Below are 16529 nucleotides of genomic sequence, written 5' to 3' on the forward strand. Positions count from 1 at the left end.
GAACGTTTGTAACCGCCGCAACCGAGACAACATCCCGATATTCGGCTACTGGGGTCAGAATAGATCTACCAGGAAAACAACATTGATGTGCACCAATCACACCCCGAAGCAGAGAAGACAATCGACTATTGAGCGCTCTAGCAGCTGTCTTGTAATCAAAGTTCAGCAATGTGAGCGGACGAAGATTGGCAGTAGATAAACGAGCAGTGGACTTCGGAATTAAAACAATTTTCCCTACTTTAAAATCGGCTGGCACATCCATCCCCCTGACAATCTCATTTAAAATCTGCGTAAAAGTGCCACCCAAAAGAGGCCAAAAACGGAGATAAAATTCTTTAGGCAGGCCGTCTGGACCCGGCGATTTGCCGGACGGAGTGCGAGCAATAAAATCGAAAACATCATCTGCCTGGAACTCCCGGAGAAAGTCGCCGTTCGCGTCAGGCGTGATCGTCGCAGGAAGATCCTCAAGGACATCATCAGAAAGTGATGCACCAGAATCATCGGCAGAATAGAGACTAGCGTAATACTGATGAAGAGCACGAGTCATTTCCTCCTGTGCAATAAGCTGTCGTCCATCATCCACCATAAGAGAAGAGATGAAGGTGCGACGACGTCGAGTCTGATGCCGCAGCAGGTGGTACAAAGAAGTCAGTTCACCTTCAACAGGAGAGTGAGGTTTCGACTTTACTCGCAGACCATCCAACTGTCGTCGTTTGAGGGTCAAGAGCTTGGCTTTAATACGACGAACATCATGGATCCGCAGAGGAGAAGGACCCGCCGCGTCATACAGTTCACGCAGGACAGAGTAGTAAAATTCATACGTGTTCTTAAAATCACGCGCCCTTGCGGCACAGTAAAAAATCAAAGACTGACGAATCTTGGGCTTGGCAAACGCAGTCCACCAAACGAGCAAGGAGGGGTAACGTGGGACAGAGCGAAGACATCGCTCCCACACGGCACTTACAACTTCATCAATGGCACTGTCGGCAAGGTGGGAAACATTTAACATCCGTTGGGAACGATAAAGTTTTGCAGGTTGGTGACTAAGATTTACAGTTGCACTAAAAGAACAATGGTCAGAAAAACTAGTAGGAATAACATCGACAGAAGGAATTGTATCCCATAAAAAATCAAAAAAGTAGAATCTGTCGAGTCTACTGCATGGGGACGCGGTAAAATACGTAAATTTCACCAGGGTTGGATATTTGTGTTCCCAAACATAACGCAAGTGCATCGTACGAACCAAGTCTTGAAAATCTCGGCAATAATTAAAATTGGGGGACTGGTCTTCAGGGCGTAAAACACAATTAAAATCGCCTCCGAGCAGAAGACTCCGAGGACTTTTGCGCAAAAGACAAATAAGCTCTTCCTTATAAAAGCGCGATCGAGCCACAGTGCGATCCGAACCAGAGGGGGCATACAAAACAACTAGGCAGAGATCAAAAAGACGACAACCAATCCCACGGCCAGAGTCAAGGAATTCCATGTCAGTAACAGGAATACCTTCTCGAAAGAAAAGAGCTGTTCCTGTTGAGTTTTCCGGTGCGACATTAAAAACAGTTTGAAATCCAGGTAGAGAGAGATCAGAAAACAATATTTCCTGCAAAAATACTACGTCCGCACAGGAGTCGTAGAGAAACTGCCGCAAAGAGGCAATGCGAACGTCGGACTCAATACGGTTAACATTTAAGGTAATAAAGGTGTATGCTTGAACCATGGAAAGAGAAGCGAGAGAAGAAACCACCTACACCGACGCATCAACATCACAGTCCATAGTAGGGGAGACGGAGGCATCCGAGGGAAGGGGACTGCTACCCCCTTCCGCGGATACATTACGTTTCAGTTTTTTACGAACAGCATTGACGTTCGCCTGAACGCGCAACTTGCGTCGGATGACGGGCAAGGAAGCGGCAGCCACCGGTGACGTAGGAGGGTCAAGTTCTGTATCCGACACCACCCGCGCCGGTCCACAGTCAGGGTCCGGGGTCGCGGGGGAAACATCCGACCAAACGGACTGGTCTACATCAATACTAGCTTCCGGCAAACATGGACTACAAGGAGGCGAAACTTGAGCAGGAGGCTCCGAAGCTGCTAATTGTTCGTCATCCCAGATACTGTTTGCTATAAGGCCACGACGCGCAACTGATGTCCAAAATTCGTTTGCCTCCTGTGAGGATCGAACTCACGACCCCTGGTTTACTAGACTAGTGTTCTGCCACTGAGCTAAATAGGCGCGGCCTAGCGGTACTTTTGCGTACTTCGTCCATACGGTCGTCTGGATCATCAGACCTCAGCTGACAACACTTCATATTACCGTCTAATATTTGCAGCTATGGCGACCCATTACTGCTTGGCTACACATCTGACACGTAAACGATGTGCTCTCCAAATAACACCACTTGCATTTCAGAACATGTCTTTCACACAAGTCTACAAAATCACCTTCACCTTCAAATACAGTTCCTTGCGACTGACGGAGACGTAGGCAAAGTTTAATGTTGCTATTTCCATTACATCACGTTAATCAGAAAAACGGTAATTTACATCTGCAGAGGAACAAAATTCCGTTCCGCCCCGCGTGGGGCTCGAACCAACGACCCAGGGATTAAGAGCCGACTGAGCTAGCCGCGCTGCCTCGGTGAATACATGCCGGTTAGCACGTCACACAGTACTCGTTTGGGTTGATTGGTCCCATACAGAACCTCTCCATGTGACCTAATGTTTTCCTAACGTCATACTCGTCACGTAGTTCACTTTTATTTCATAATCATTTCTGAGAGGTAACAGAATTGCATGACAACCTGCAGAGCTAGTTTCGTCAAAATTAACACACATAATTCATGTGACTCATAAGCCGAACGAGTTACTTTCCGACGTTATTTTAGATGTGCAAGTGCCAGTCAAAAACACTCGGCGGCGGCAATATGCAAACCAATTCGCTAGTTAACACCGGTCTTGTTGTGCGTGTTTCAAGCTCAAGAGCATCTCCAAGCAGAAAATGGTCAACAGCAACATTCACACGGTTTCGTACTGCTCATGTGCTACACTAAAACGAAATGTTTCTTTTTCAGAACTGGAAAAACACGACCGTGAGAGGAACAAAACACACAATCTTCGGATACGAAGTCCGACGCCTTATCTATTAGGCCACACGGTCACTGACAAACAAGTGGAACTTATATACAACTCATCTCAAAACGCTCACACCACTGAGGAGTTGTGTTTTCGTTCTACACAGCCGCTGCCCCTTGCTCTTTCCACCCATTTGATACATTCAACTTGTTACGAGACCTACCAAATATAGAGTGGGAAACTAGGCCACACACTTTGTGCATTCGGAATTGAAGGCAGGGCGTCCCTCGGCGCATTTGCTACGATGGCCATTTGCTACTTCTGCAGAAGAGGCGACGACGACGACGACGACGACGACGTCGACCGCGGAAGGCTCTGAGATATGTGAGAAATACACCTATAAAATATATTTCAGACTGCCCCGTCACACCTTATGCTGTACCGCTTTGGCAAATGCTTTATCTGCGCCATTCGCCTTAATCACATCTGAGAGTAATTCTTAATAAAACGCCTCTCGCTAATTGTTCGTCATCCCAGATACTGTTTGCTATAAGGCCACGACGCGCAACTGATGTCCAACATTCGTTTGCCTCCTGTGAGGTTCGAACTCACGACCCCTGGTTTACTAGACTAGTGCTCTGCCACTGAGCTAAATAGGCGCGGCCTAGCGGTACTTTTGCGTACTTCGTCCTTACGGTCGTCTGGATCATCAGACCTCAGCTGACAACAATTCATATTACCGTCTAATATTTGCAGCTTTGGCGACCCATTACTGCTTGGCTACACATCTGACACGTAAACGATGTGCTCTCCAAATAACACCACTTGCATTTCAGAACATGTCTTTCACACATGTCTACAAAATCACCTTCACCTTCAAATACAGTTTCCTAGGGACTGACGGAGACGTAGGCAAAGTTTAAAGTTGCTATTTCCATTACATCACGTTAATCAGAAAAACGGGAATTTACATCTGCAGAGGAACAAAATTCCGTTCCGCCCCGTGAGGGGATCGAACCCACGACCCTGTGATTAAGAGCCTTATGCTCTACCGACTGAGCTAGCCGCACTGCCTCGGTGAATACATGCCGGTTAGGACGTCACACGGTACTCGTTTGGGTTGATTGGTCCCATACAGAACCTCTCCATGTTTCCTAATGTTTTACTAACGTCACACTCGACACGTAGTTCACTTTTATTTCATAATCATTTCTGAGAGGTAACCGAATTGCATGACAACCTGCAGAGCTAGTTTCGTCAAAATTAACACACATACTTGATGTGACTCATAAGCCGAACGAGTAACTTTCCGACGTTATTTTAGATGTGCAAGTGCCAGTCAAAAACACGCGGCGACGGCAATATGCAAACCTATTCGCTAGTTAACACCGATCTTGTTGTGCGTGTTTCAAGCTCAAGAGCATCTCCAAGCAGAAAATGGTGAACAGCAACATTCACACGGTTTCGTACTGCTCAAGTGCTACACTGAAACTGTATGTTTCTTTTTCAGATCTGGAAAAACACGACCGTGAGAGGAATAAAACACGCAATCTTCGGATACGAAGTCAGACGCCTTATCCATTAGGCCACACGGTCACTGACAAACAAGTGGAACTTATATACGACTCATCTCAAAACGCTCACACCACTGAGGAGTTGTGTTTTCGTTCTACACAGCCGCTGCCCCTTGCTCTTTCCACCCATTTGATACATTCAACTTGTTACGAGACCTACCAAATATAGAGTGGGAAACTAGGCCACACACTTTGTGCATTCGGAATTGAAGGCAGGGCGTCCCTCGGCGCATTTGCTACGATGGCCATTTGCTACTTCTGCAGAAGAGGGGACGACGACGACGACGACGACGACGACCGCGGAAGGCTCTGAGATATGTGAGAAATACACCTATAAAATATATTTCAGACTGCCCCGTCACACCTTATGCTGTACCGCTTTGGCAAATGCTTTATCTGCGCCATTCGCCTTAATCACATCTGAGAGTAATTCTTAATAAAACGCCTCTCGCTAATTGTTCGTCATCCCAGATACTGTTTGCTATAAGGCCACGACGCGCAACTGATGTCCAACATTCGTTTGCCTCCTGTGAGGATCGAACTCACGACCCCTGGTTTACTAGACTAGTGCTCTGCCACTGAGCTAAATAGGCGCGGCCTAGCGGTACTTTTGCGTACTTCGTCCTTACGGTCGTCTGGATCATCAGACCTCAGCTGACAACAATTCATATTACCGTCTAATATTTGCAGCTATGGCGACCCATTACTGCTTGGCTACACATCTGACACGTAAACGACGTGCTCTCCAAATAACACCACTTGCATTTCAGAACATGTCTTTCACACATGTCTACAAAATCACCTTCACCTTCAAATACAGTTTCCTAGGGACTGACGGAGACGTAGGCAAAGTTTAAAGTTGCTATTTCCATTACATCACGTTAATCAGAAAAACGGGAATTTACATCTGCAGAGGAACAAAATTCCGTTCCGCCCCGTGTGGGGCTCGAACCCACGACCCTGTGATTTAGAGCCTTATGCTCTACCGACTGAGCTAGCTGCACTGCCTCGGTGAATACATGCCGGTTAGGACGTCACACGGTACTCGTTTGGGTTGATTGGTCCCATACAGAACCTCTCCATGTTTCCTAATGTTTTCCTAACGTCCCACTCGACACGTAGTTCACTTTTATTTCATAATCATTTCTGAGAGGTAACAGAATTGCATGACAACCTGCAGAGCTAGTTTCGTCAAAATTAACACACATACTTGATGTGACTCATAAGCCGAACGAGTAACTTTCCGACGTTATTTTAGATGTGCAAGTGCCAGTCAAAAACACGCGGCGACGGCAATATGCAAACCAATTCGCTAGTTAACACCGATCTTGTTGTGCGTGTTTCAAGCTCAAGAGCATCTCCAAGCAGAAAATGGTCAACAGCAACATTCACACGGTTTCGTACTGCTCAAGTGCTACACTGAAACTGTACGTTTCTTTTTCAGATCTGGAAAAACACGACCGTGAGAGGAATAAAACACGCAATCTTCGGATACGAAGTCAGACGCCTTATCCATTAGGCCACACGGTCACTGACAAACAAGTGGAACTTATATACGACTCATCTCAAAACGCTCACACCACTGAGGAGTTGTGTTTTCGTTCTACACAGCCGCTGCCCCTTGCTCTTTCCACCCATTTGATACATTCAACCTGCTACGAGACCTACCAAATATAGACTGGGAAACTAGACCACACACTTTGTGCATTCGGAAATGTAAGACAGGGCGTCCCTCGCCGCATTTGCTACGATGGCCATATGCTACTTCTGCAGAAGAGGCGTCGGCGTCGGCGGCGGCGACGACGACGACGACGACGACGACGACGACGACGACGACGTCGACGACGACGACGACGACCGTGGAAGGCTCTGAGCTATGTGAGAAATACATCTATAAAATATATTTCAGACTGCCCCGTCCCACCTTATGCTGTACCGCTTTGGCAAATGCTTTATCTGCGCCATTCGCCTTAGTCACATCTGAGAGTAATTCTTAATAAAACGCCTCTCGCTAATTGTTCGTCATCCCAGATACTGTTTGCTATAAGTCCACGACGCGCAACTGATATCCAAAATTTGTCTGCCTCCTGTGAGGATCGAACTCACGACCCCTAGTTTACTAGACCAGTGCTCTGCCACTGAGCTAAATAGGCGCAACCCTTGCGGTACTTTTGCGTACTTCATCCTTACGGTCGTCTGGATCATCAGACTTCAGCTGACAACACTTCATATTACCGTCTAATATTTGCAGCTATGGCGACCCATTACTGCTTGGCTACACTTCTGACACGTAAACGAAGTGCTCTCCAAATAACACCACTTGCATTTCAGAACATGTCTTTCACACATGTCTACAAAATCACCTTCACCTTCAAATACAGTTTCCTTGCGACTGACGGAGACGTAGGCAAATTTTAAAGTTGCTATTTCCATTAATCACGTTAATCAGAAAAACGGTAATTTACATCTGCAGAGGAACAAAATTCCGTTCCGCCCCGCGTGGGGCTCGAACTCACGACCATGTGATTAAGAGCCTTATGCTCTACCGACCTTTTTTTTTTTTTTTTTTTTTTTTTGTGGGCCTCCCATCACCCCTTTTAGCCCATCCTTGCGCTCTCCATAATTCGCCTTCATCGGCGGCCGCTTCTCACGCCATGTACATAACCATAAACTGATGAGACAAAGTTAATCCCTTTATCGTGGAGAAACTTATGTACCCCTTCTTTGGGCTTATTGATAATGTGAAAAAAGAATGAAGTCTTCAGTAGGTAGAAACAGAAGTTATGTTCAGTTTGTTTCCTTCTTCATCGCTGTTTTTTGTTGTCACACTTAAAGCAAATAGGCTTCCTTGACAAAGAAACGTCAGAGGGCATTCCGAAACTGCCTCTTCTCTCTGAAAATGCTTAAAAAACAAACCATATTCGGTGAGAAGCAACTATTTATAATGGCTTCTTCAAAAATAAATTAATAAACGTTGAACTCAAAGAACGGCAATTCCGGTAAAGACTAAAATAATTTTTTTTTCCACGATTGTAAAGTAAGTTAGTAGTGGTGAACACTCTCTTACGTTTGTCTTCTGTGTCCGCAGATATTTCTTGTTAATTCTTTTACATCAAGGTCTTGATTAAAAAATTTGCGTATGTTTCTTTATATTTACTAGTCTTCAGTAACATGTGATGCTCAGTTAGCAGATAGATCCAAAAATCCTCTTGGCTTTTCTCTTCCTTCGTGAAGAGGTAATGGACCGTTGCCGCTTTCAGCCAATTGACTGCGTTGCGTTTCGTGTTAGGAAAGGGTACATCATCCGGTGTCAAAAAGTCCGCAGGCGTTATAGCGTTAGGTGACGTTCGAAGGATGAGTGCCAGCTTTCGTCGGACATTCAGCCAGATATCTTTAACCTTGTCACACACGAAACGATGTTCTTCGTTATCAATTAAACTACACGTTGCACACAAAGGCGAATCCTCTAAGTGGATCGTATGAAGTTTCGAGTTTGTTGCAACTTTCCTATTTACAACAAAGTACCATGTTGCTTTCAGATGAGTAGCTAAGTTACGGTTATGAATATTTGCCCATATCACTTTCCAGTTAGAACATGGATAGTTTTGTTCTATTTTGTTGTTCTTCTTTTCTCCCATCACTTTTTACGTTTGCCATGTCTTTTTCCGGAATTCTTGAATGTAGGTAGCTATATTTTATTAAAAACCATCGTAAATGGTAAAGTCCGCTCGGTATGTGCTGCACATTAATGGATGGAGAGAGGTCATCTGGAGCTATTTCAGATTTCAAGTGCGCGGCGATACAGCTGCCGGATTGTCTCCATTGTTGAAACGTATTGGAGATGTACAGAGCCTGCGACTTTTTAGTAACATTCGTTAAGTTTAAGCCGCCATTATTAGTGGCGAGCGTCAGAGTGTCATACTGGATTTTAAATATGTGGCCACGGCTCACAAAATAGCCTATTGCTGACATAATTTGTTTGGCGATGCCGGCGGGTATTGGCAGTATCTGGGCGACATAATTGACTTTGGAAGTAATAGAGACGTTCGCTAAAGACACTCTCTGAATTTCATTTAATTGACGAATACTATGTGTCCGTACACTAGCTCGTATGGTAGTTAGTACTTGTCTATAGTTGGCCGCAATAGTTTGACGTATATTTTTTCGGAAATCAATGCCGAGACACTTCAAGGCTGTTAGCTCACGTAACTGACCGTGTGTGCGCATGCCAATGCCACGTCCGATATTGAATATGCCGGACTTGGTTTTGTTTAACCTCGCGGCTGACGCTCGTTCGTATTTTTCTATTGTGTGCATTGCCGTCTCGACTTCCGCTACATTCATAACGAGAAACCCAACATCGTCCGCATAAGCTTTACATATTATTTTGTTTCCTCGTATTTGCAATCCTTGTAACCGCTGAGTCAAGGTAGCGAGCAAAGGTTCGATGGCCATGGAAAAAAGTGCCATGGACAACGGACAACCTTGCCTGACGGAACATGCGATCTCGACTGGCCGGCTAGGCTGTCCATTTATGATGATTCTGGAGGAGTTATTCGTTACCAAACATCGTATGAGGTCGACGAATCTCGGCGGAAAACCCATTGCGCCTATCGTTTTCAGGAGGTAGGAGTGGCTGATCCTGTCGAAGGCTTTATCGAAATCTAACGACACGATGGCTCATTTTAGTCGACATACTTCTGCTATTGAAATTATGTCGCGGTAGTCGGACAGCGTCTGCTGAATTTTCCTACCTTTGCCCACGCTAGACTGATATGGGCCGGTTACGCTGGCCATTACATTTTTAAGTCTGTGGGCTAAGAGCCGCGAAAAAATTTTATAGTCACTGTTCAGCAGAGTGATTGGTCTCAAATTTCCAATTTTCTTGCCAGCCGATATTTTTGCGATTAACACTATCATACCTTCGCGAAAATCTTTCGGTATCTCCTTATTGAGGTTCAGAAGTTCATTACAGATGCATGTAATTCTATGTTCCCAGAATACTTGATAAAATTCTGCTGGTATGCCGTCAGCTCCAGGGGATTTATTTTTTGCACTTTGATAGACAGCATAGTGTACATCGTCTTCGGTCGCCTCCGCTATTAGAGCTTCCGCGTACGCGTTACCAACGCGTCCTTGCAGGTGGGTCAGTAAATCGACCTGTGCTTTTTCGTCTACCTCTTTATGTGAAAACAAGTTGTCGAAATGGGTTAGTATTTCTGCTTTTATGTCGTTGTGCATTGTCAAGGTGGTTCCATTATCAGTTTTAAGCTCCGTCAGTATTTTGCGGAATCCTCGTTTAGTTTCACGAATCACATGATATACCGAAGTGGCTTCTTTTTGCGCCACAGTCTCTGCTCTTGACCTTATTTGGTATCCTTCAAGCTGTTGTCGCCTTAATGTCAGTATTTTTGCCTGGATTTTTTTAATTCTCCCATGGTTCCCAATAGCTGTAGCACCTTGCAGGTAGAGTTCTCGGAGACAATGAAAGTAAAATTCTATCGTTCCTTTCCGCCAAAAGCTCTTCTTCCGGGAGTAGTTGATGAAACATCTCCGGATCTGAGGTTTGGCGCATTTGAGCCACCAATCCAAAGTCGAGTGGTAAGAGATGAGTTTGGTCTCGCAGGCTCTCCAAGTGGTGAGAAAGGCTTCTCGACAGGCAGAATCTTTTAAGTGTGAAACATTAAGTTTCCATGGCCCTTTATATCGACAGGTTCCTTGTCGTTCCAAATTTAATGCGCATATATATGCAGCGTGGTCTGAAAAAACGGTTGGCCAAATTTCAGACTGCAGGATGCGGTGTTTCAGATTGGGCGAGACATATATTCGATCCAACCGGCTCGCTGAATGATTAGTGAGGTGGGTAAAGCCGGGTGCCGCGCCGTTCTTTTGCTCCCACGAATCAGTTAAACGGAGGTCGGTGACGATACGTTCCAGGTCCGGCGATTTGTTGTAGTTCGGAGTTTGGTCTTTGGCATGTATGACACTGTTAAAGTCGCCTCCAAGGATGGTATGGGTGCAGTGTACACCAAACAAAGGAACAATTCCCTCCTTAAAAAACTGTGCTCGTTGGCACCGATTGTTAGAACCAGATGGGGCATAGACATTAATAATCCTGGTGTTATAAAGCGTGCCGGCAATGCCTCTGCCGTTAGGCAGTTTTGTTACGTCTGTAATGACGACGCCCTCTTTGAAAAGAAATGCGGTACCCAAATCACATCCAATTCCAGGATTGACTATAGCATTATACCCCTGTATGAAGTCAAGTTTGATGTTTGTTACTTCTTGTAAAAACAAAATGTCCACATCAGCTGCATACAGGAAATCTTTTAAATTTTGTAAATTAAATGGGCTACAAATTTTATTGATGTTCAGCGTAGCGATCTTATAGGCCTGCAACGGAACTACGTTAGCCAAGACGGGAGTGTAATTAGGAAAAACTCTGGCAACATATCATTTCGAAAAAACATTAAGAAATCTGACCCGAGAGACATGTGGACACAAGTCAGTAAAACCGTTCAGACTAGAAATATTCATGACTTGGGAAGGGATCAGTCGGCTTCTCCGTGTCTGGGACAGTATCCGTCGCGGCGATGACATTCAAGACGACGTCATCTCGTGGTGTGGCCATCGTGGTGACTGTAACGGTTCCTGTGGTGTCCATAATTGCGTCCTCCTTTGTAGTGTCGTCGACATCGTCTGCCCACGGATTCGACAGCCCTGTCATCGGTTCGTCATTAAGTGGTGCACTATATTCAGGTGTTTGCTGGTGATTTTTATCTTCGGTTCGGGTAATTGCTACGTCATCGGAGGGCAAACTGGCAGAACCTGAGGTACTATCCAAGGACACAGGGTCTTCGTTAGATGACTGCTGATTGCACTGCAAGTTGTCAGATGCAGATTGACGTATTTTGCCCCCTATTTGCTTCGCCTGTTCACGCAGTTGCGGTGCAGTCTGCTCTGCACCTTGACGCGCGATCCTCCGTTTTTTAGATTTCTTGGGAGATGCGTCTCGTGGTGGACTTTGGACGGTACCTGGAGAAGCCTCAGGTTGCAAAGTAGCACTACCCGAAGTGACTGACGCCAGGTCTGATTTCATTGCACTTGACGGGCTGTGGTCAGTGCCTAAGGCAGCTGCAGGATTCGGAGGAGCACCACTAGAAACGGCTGGTTGCGAGTCCGTTTTCTGTGCACCTGATACGCTTTTGATACCTCCTAAAGAAGCTCCAGGATGCAGAGGAGCACTACCCGAAGCGACTGAGGTCGCGTCCGTATCCATTGCCTCATTGGGCGATTCCACGGCGACAAGGGCACGAGCAGATATGTCTTCGCAGGAGGGTTGAGTGTCTACAGATGCTACACCTGAGTCGGTCGGTTGGTCGGTCGCTTGTGGGTCGGTATTCGTAGTAACTTCGGGGGGCGCAGTGGCACTTGCAAAACCGCGCGCTACGGCGACATATGTCACGGTAAGCTTTGACATAGCAGGGGGCCTGACGGCATCGCCGGCAGGCAGTTGCGCCACTCGCCTTTGAACACATTCTGCACGAACGTGGCCTGGTAAATTGCAGACAGCACACGTTTTCGGTTGGTCATCATACATCACAACAGCTCTATATCCGCAGACGTTTATAAACGACGGAATGTGCTTCTGCAATTCGACTTTTAATTGGCGCACACCATTCAAAACAGGGAATTTGTGTGCAGCAGACCACCGTTCGGCAATATTACTGAAAACTTTCCCGTATGGAGCAATAACAGCATTTATTTGGTCACTTGTAATTTCAAAGGGAAGTTCAAAGACTCGCACGGTCCGAATACCTAGACCAGCATTTGCAACGGTAACCTCCCCAACATTTCCGTCAGCATGTTTAAATTTCAGAATGCCACCACAAGATCGAACTATCCTTTCACACAATTCTGGACTGGAAAGTTTCAGAAAACCACACTGTTCATAATCGAGAAATGTATGCCGATAATATCATCAAGTCCTATTTTAATATCATCCTCTAACCACTGTTCAACATCAAATGACCTCGGTCGGACAAAGTTGCGATCAAACGTGAAATTCAAAGTATCTTTTCGTTGCGGCTGCGACATCTCTTAATTCTTTTTCATGTCTACACAAATACTATAGACAGCGACGCGTTGCAGTAAGAGCTGAGACTTACCACGCGGAGCTAACGGAGCACAGCACACAGCACGGCACGTCCGACCTCCAGCGCAGCCGCTGGCTGACGTCCCCGCGTGGGGCTCGAACCCACGATCCTTGGATTAAGAGCCTTATGCTCTACCGACTGAGTTAGCAGCGCTGCCTCGGTGAATACATGCCGGTTAGCACGTCACACAGTACTCGTTTGGGTTGATTGGTCCCATACAGAACCTCTCCATGTTGCCTAATGTTTTCCTAACGTCACACTCGTCACGTAGTTCACTTTTATTTCATAATCATTTCTGAGAGGTAACAGAATTGCATGAAAACCTGCAGAGCTAGTTTCGTCAAAATTAACACACATACTTGATGTGACTCATAAGCCGAACGAGTTAATTTCCGACGTTATTTTAGATGTGCAAGTGCCAGTCAAAAACATGCGGCGACGGCAATATGCAAACCAATTCGCTAGTTAACACCGATCTTGTTGTGCGTGTTTCAAGCTCAAGAGCATCTCCAAGCAGAAAATGGTCAACAGCAACATTCACACGGTTTCGTACTGCTCAAGTGCTACACTAAAACTGTATGTTTCTTTTTCAGATCTGGAAAAACACGACCGCGAGAGGAATCAAAAACGCAATCTTCGGATACGAAGTCCGACGCCTTATCCATTAGGCCACACGGTCACTGACAAACAAGTGGAACTTATATACGACTCATCTCAAAACGCTCACACCACTGAAGAGTTGTGTTTTCGTTCTACACAGACGCTGCCCCTTGCTCTTTCCCACCCATTTGATACATTCAACCTGCTACGAGACCTACCAAATATAGACTGGGAAACTAGACCACACACTTTGTGCATTCGGAAATGTAAGGCAGGGCGTCCCTCGCCGCATTTGCTACAATGGCCATTTGCTACTTCTGCAGAAGTGGCCGCGGCGGCGACGACGACTACGACGACGACGACGACGACGACGACGACGACGACCGCGCAAGGCTCTGAGATATGTGAGAAATACATCTATAAAATATATTTCAGACTGCCCCGTCCCACCTTATGCTGTACCGCTTTGGCAAATGCTTTATCTGCGCCATTCGCCTTAATCACATCTGAGAGAAATTCTTAATAAAACGCCTCTCGCTAATTGTTCGTCATCCCAGACACTGTTTGCTATAAGGCCACGACGCGCAACTGATATCCAAAATTCGTCTGCCTCCTGTGAGGATCGAACTCACGACCCCTGGTTTACGAGACCAGTGCTCTGCCACTGAGCTAAAGAGGCGCGGCCTAGCGGTACTTTTGCGTACTTCATCCTTACGGTCGTCTGGATCATCAGACTTTAGCTGACAACACTTCATATTACCGTCTAATATTTGCAGCTATGGCGATCCATTAATGCTTTACTACACACCTGACACGTAAACGAAGTGCTCTCCAAATAACACCACTTGCATTTCAGAACATGTCTTTCACACATGTCTACAAAATCACCTTCACCTTCAAATACAGTTTCCTTGCGACTGACGGAGACGTAGGCAAAGTTTAAAGTTGCTATTTCCATTACATCACGTTAATCAGAAAAACGGTAAGTTACATCTGCAGAGGAACAAAATTCCGTTCCTCCCTGCGTGGGGCTCGAACCCACGAACCTTGAATTAAGTGCCTTATGCTCTACCGACTGAGCTAGCCGCGCTGCCTCGGTGAATACATCCCGGTTAGCACGTCACACAGTACTCGTTTGGGTTGATTGGTCCCATACAGAACCTCTCCATGTTGCCTAATGTTTTCCTAACGTCCCACTCGTCACGTAGTTCACTTTTATTTCATAATCATTTCTGAGAGGTAACAGAATTGCATGACAACCTGCAGAGCTAGTTTCGTCAAAATTAACACACATACTTGATGTGACTCATAAGCCGAACGAGTTACTTTCCGACGTTATTTTAGATGTGCAAGTGCCAGTCAAAAACACGTTCGACGGCAATATGCAACCCAATTCGCTAGTTAACACCGGTCTTGTTGTGCGTGTTTCAAGCTCAAGAGCATCTCCAAGCAGAAAATGGACAACAGCAACATTCACACGGTTTCGTACTGCTCAAGTGCTACACTAAAACGGTATGTTTCTTTTTCAGATCTGGAAAAACACGACCGTGAGAGGAATCAAACACGCAATCTTCGGATACGAAGTCCGACGCCTTATCCATTTTTTTATTTTTTTTCTTTTTTTTCTTTTTGTTTCTTTTTTTTAAACGCTTACTTCCGGTACCGGGAATCGAACCCGGGCCTCCTGGGTGAGAGCCAGGTATCGTAGCCACTTTTTCTTATTTTTTTTTTTTCTGATCCATTTTTTTTCTTCTGTTTTGTAAAATGCGGTAAGCAATCAGGGAGAAGCAAGGTGGGCAGGGGTCGTGCAATCCAAGGCCTGGCCACAATGTCTCCCACCGTAACTGTCACCATGTCACCCTACCCCTTCTGCGAATGAAAGAAAAAACTGTGGCTTGACTCCGCCGCCCGTAACACAAAAACAGAAAATAATCCGAAGACGAAATGGTGCTTCCAAACGCAGTGTCAATTAATTATGTCCATTTCATATTTATGCAGGACAATAGGGAAATCCGTGCATTTTGCACCGCATGATTGCGTCTCGCTCCTCAATCAATGTTCATAATTGACGAACAAAATAAATTAAAATTCTTCTACCGTTGTTCTCTCTATCGTATCTTCTGTTATAATAAAAAAAAAACTAGGAAATACAGTTTCGTGGAAGGCATCCGCCAATGAGACGTAACGCGCTACATCAAACGAGCTGTTATTTTCTGAATCCGACGAATTATCAAGATGACACACTCGTAAAGTCGTCCCCGCACTAACGTCTTTTGTCTTCACTCTGGGTGGCCGATAGGAGAGTGGAATCCACCATGTCGAAAAGGGGCTGTAAGCACTCCATCCTATATTGGCTGTGAAATGATTGTGTGGCTTAAAAAGTTTGCAAAATTAGCTTTATAGCTGTTAGTCTTCTGCAGTCGGTGGTGCTGTATCATTAGATACAGAAGAAAGTCTTCTTTACTCGTTTCGTTCACATTGAAAAGATAGTAAACTGTGTGGCCTTTAAGCCAGTTTACTGAATCTCGTTTGGTCTGCGGGTAAGGCACCACCTGCGGAGTGAGGAAGTCGGCTGGCGTTATGGTGGCAGGGCATGTTCTAGTGATGCTTGCCAACAACTGTCTTATGACCGTCCAAACATCTCGCACTGTTTCGCAGACAAATCTGTGTTCCTCGCTATCTTGTACCCGGCATATGTTGCATAAGGGTGAATCGGCCAGATGAATGGAATGGAGCCTGGCATTGGTTGCTGTTTTACGGTTCACCGTTAGATACCAAGACGCTCGCACGTGAGACGGTAAATGTCGTGAATGAATATTATCCCAAATGACCCGCCAATTGTGAGCTGGATATTTATCTTCGATGTTATTCCGGGATGTGGACTCGATCAAAGTCTTATACAATTGCTTCACCACCGTTATTTCCTTCTCCGGAATTCTTTGTCGAAGGAAGGAAGTATTTTAAATGGTAAAGGTCGTGTGGAATATGATGTACATCAATCGGGGGGTTGAGGTCCGCCGGTGATATTTCGTTGAGCAGGTGAGCAGTGAGACAATGTGGAGATTTTGTCCACACCTTATACATACTGCTTAGATAGAGCGCCTGTGCCTTCTTATAAACATTAGTG

General features: G+C 45.6%; 4 non-coding genes across 4 annotated transcripts; all 4 read right to left on the minus strand.

Annotated features, from left to right (window-relative positions):
• Nucleotides 1-3659: 3659 nt before the first annotated feature.
• Nucleotides 3660-3731, minus strand: Trnat-agu (transfer RNA threonine (anticodon AGU)). Its single transcript has one exon. It is a non-coding gene; the product is annotated as a tRNA-Thr (tRNA).
• A 1436-nt stretch (nucleotides 3732-5167) lies between these two features.
• Trnat-agu (transfer RNA threonine (anticodon AGU)) lies at nucleotides 5168-5239 on the minus strand. The gene has a single exon. It is a non-coding gene; the product is annotated as a tRNA-Thr (tRNA).
• Nucleotides 5240-6727: 1488 nt separating this feature from the next.
• On the minus strand, nucleotides 6728-6799 carry Trnat-agu (transfer RNA threonine (anticodon AGU)). The gene has a single exon. It is a non-coding gene; the product is annotated as a tRNA-Thr (tRNA).
• Nucleotides 6800-14009: 7210 nt separating this feature from the next.
• On the minus strand, nucleotides 14010-14081 carry Trnat-cgu (transfer RNA threonine (anticodon CGU)). The gene has a single exon. It is a non-coding gene; the product is annotated as a tRNA-Thr (tRNA).
• Nucleotides 14082-16529: the final 2448 nt, after the last annotated feature.

The sequence above is a fragment of the Schistocerca gregaria genome, unplaced genomic scaffold, assembly GCF_023897955.1.
Source record: "Schistocerca gregaria isolate iqSchGreg1 unplaced genomic scaffold, iqSchGreg1.2 ptg000131l, whole genome shotgun sequence".
NCBI classification, from domain to species: Eukaryota; Metazoa; Arthropoda; class Insecta; order Orthoptera; family Acrididae; genus Schistocerca; species Schistocerca gregaria.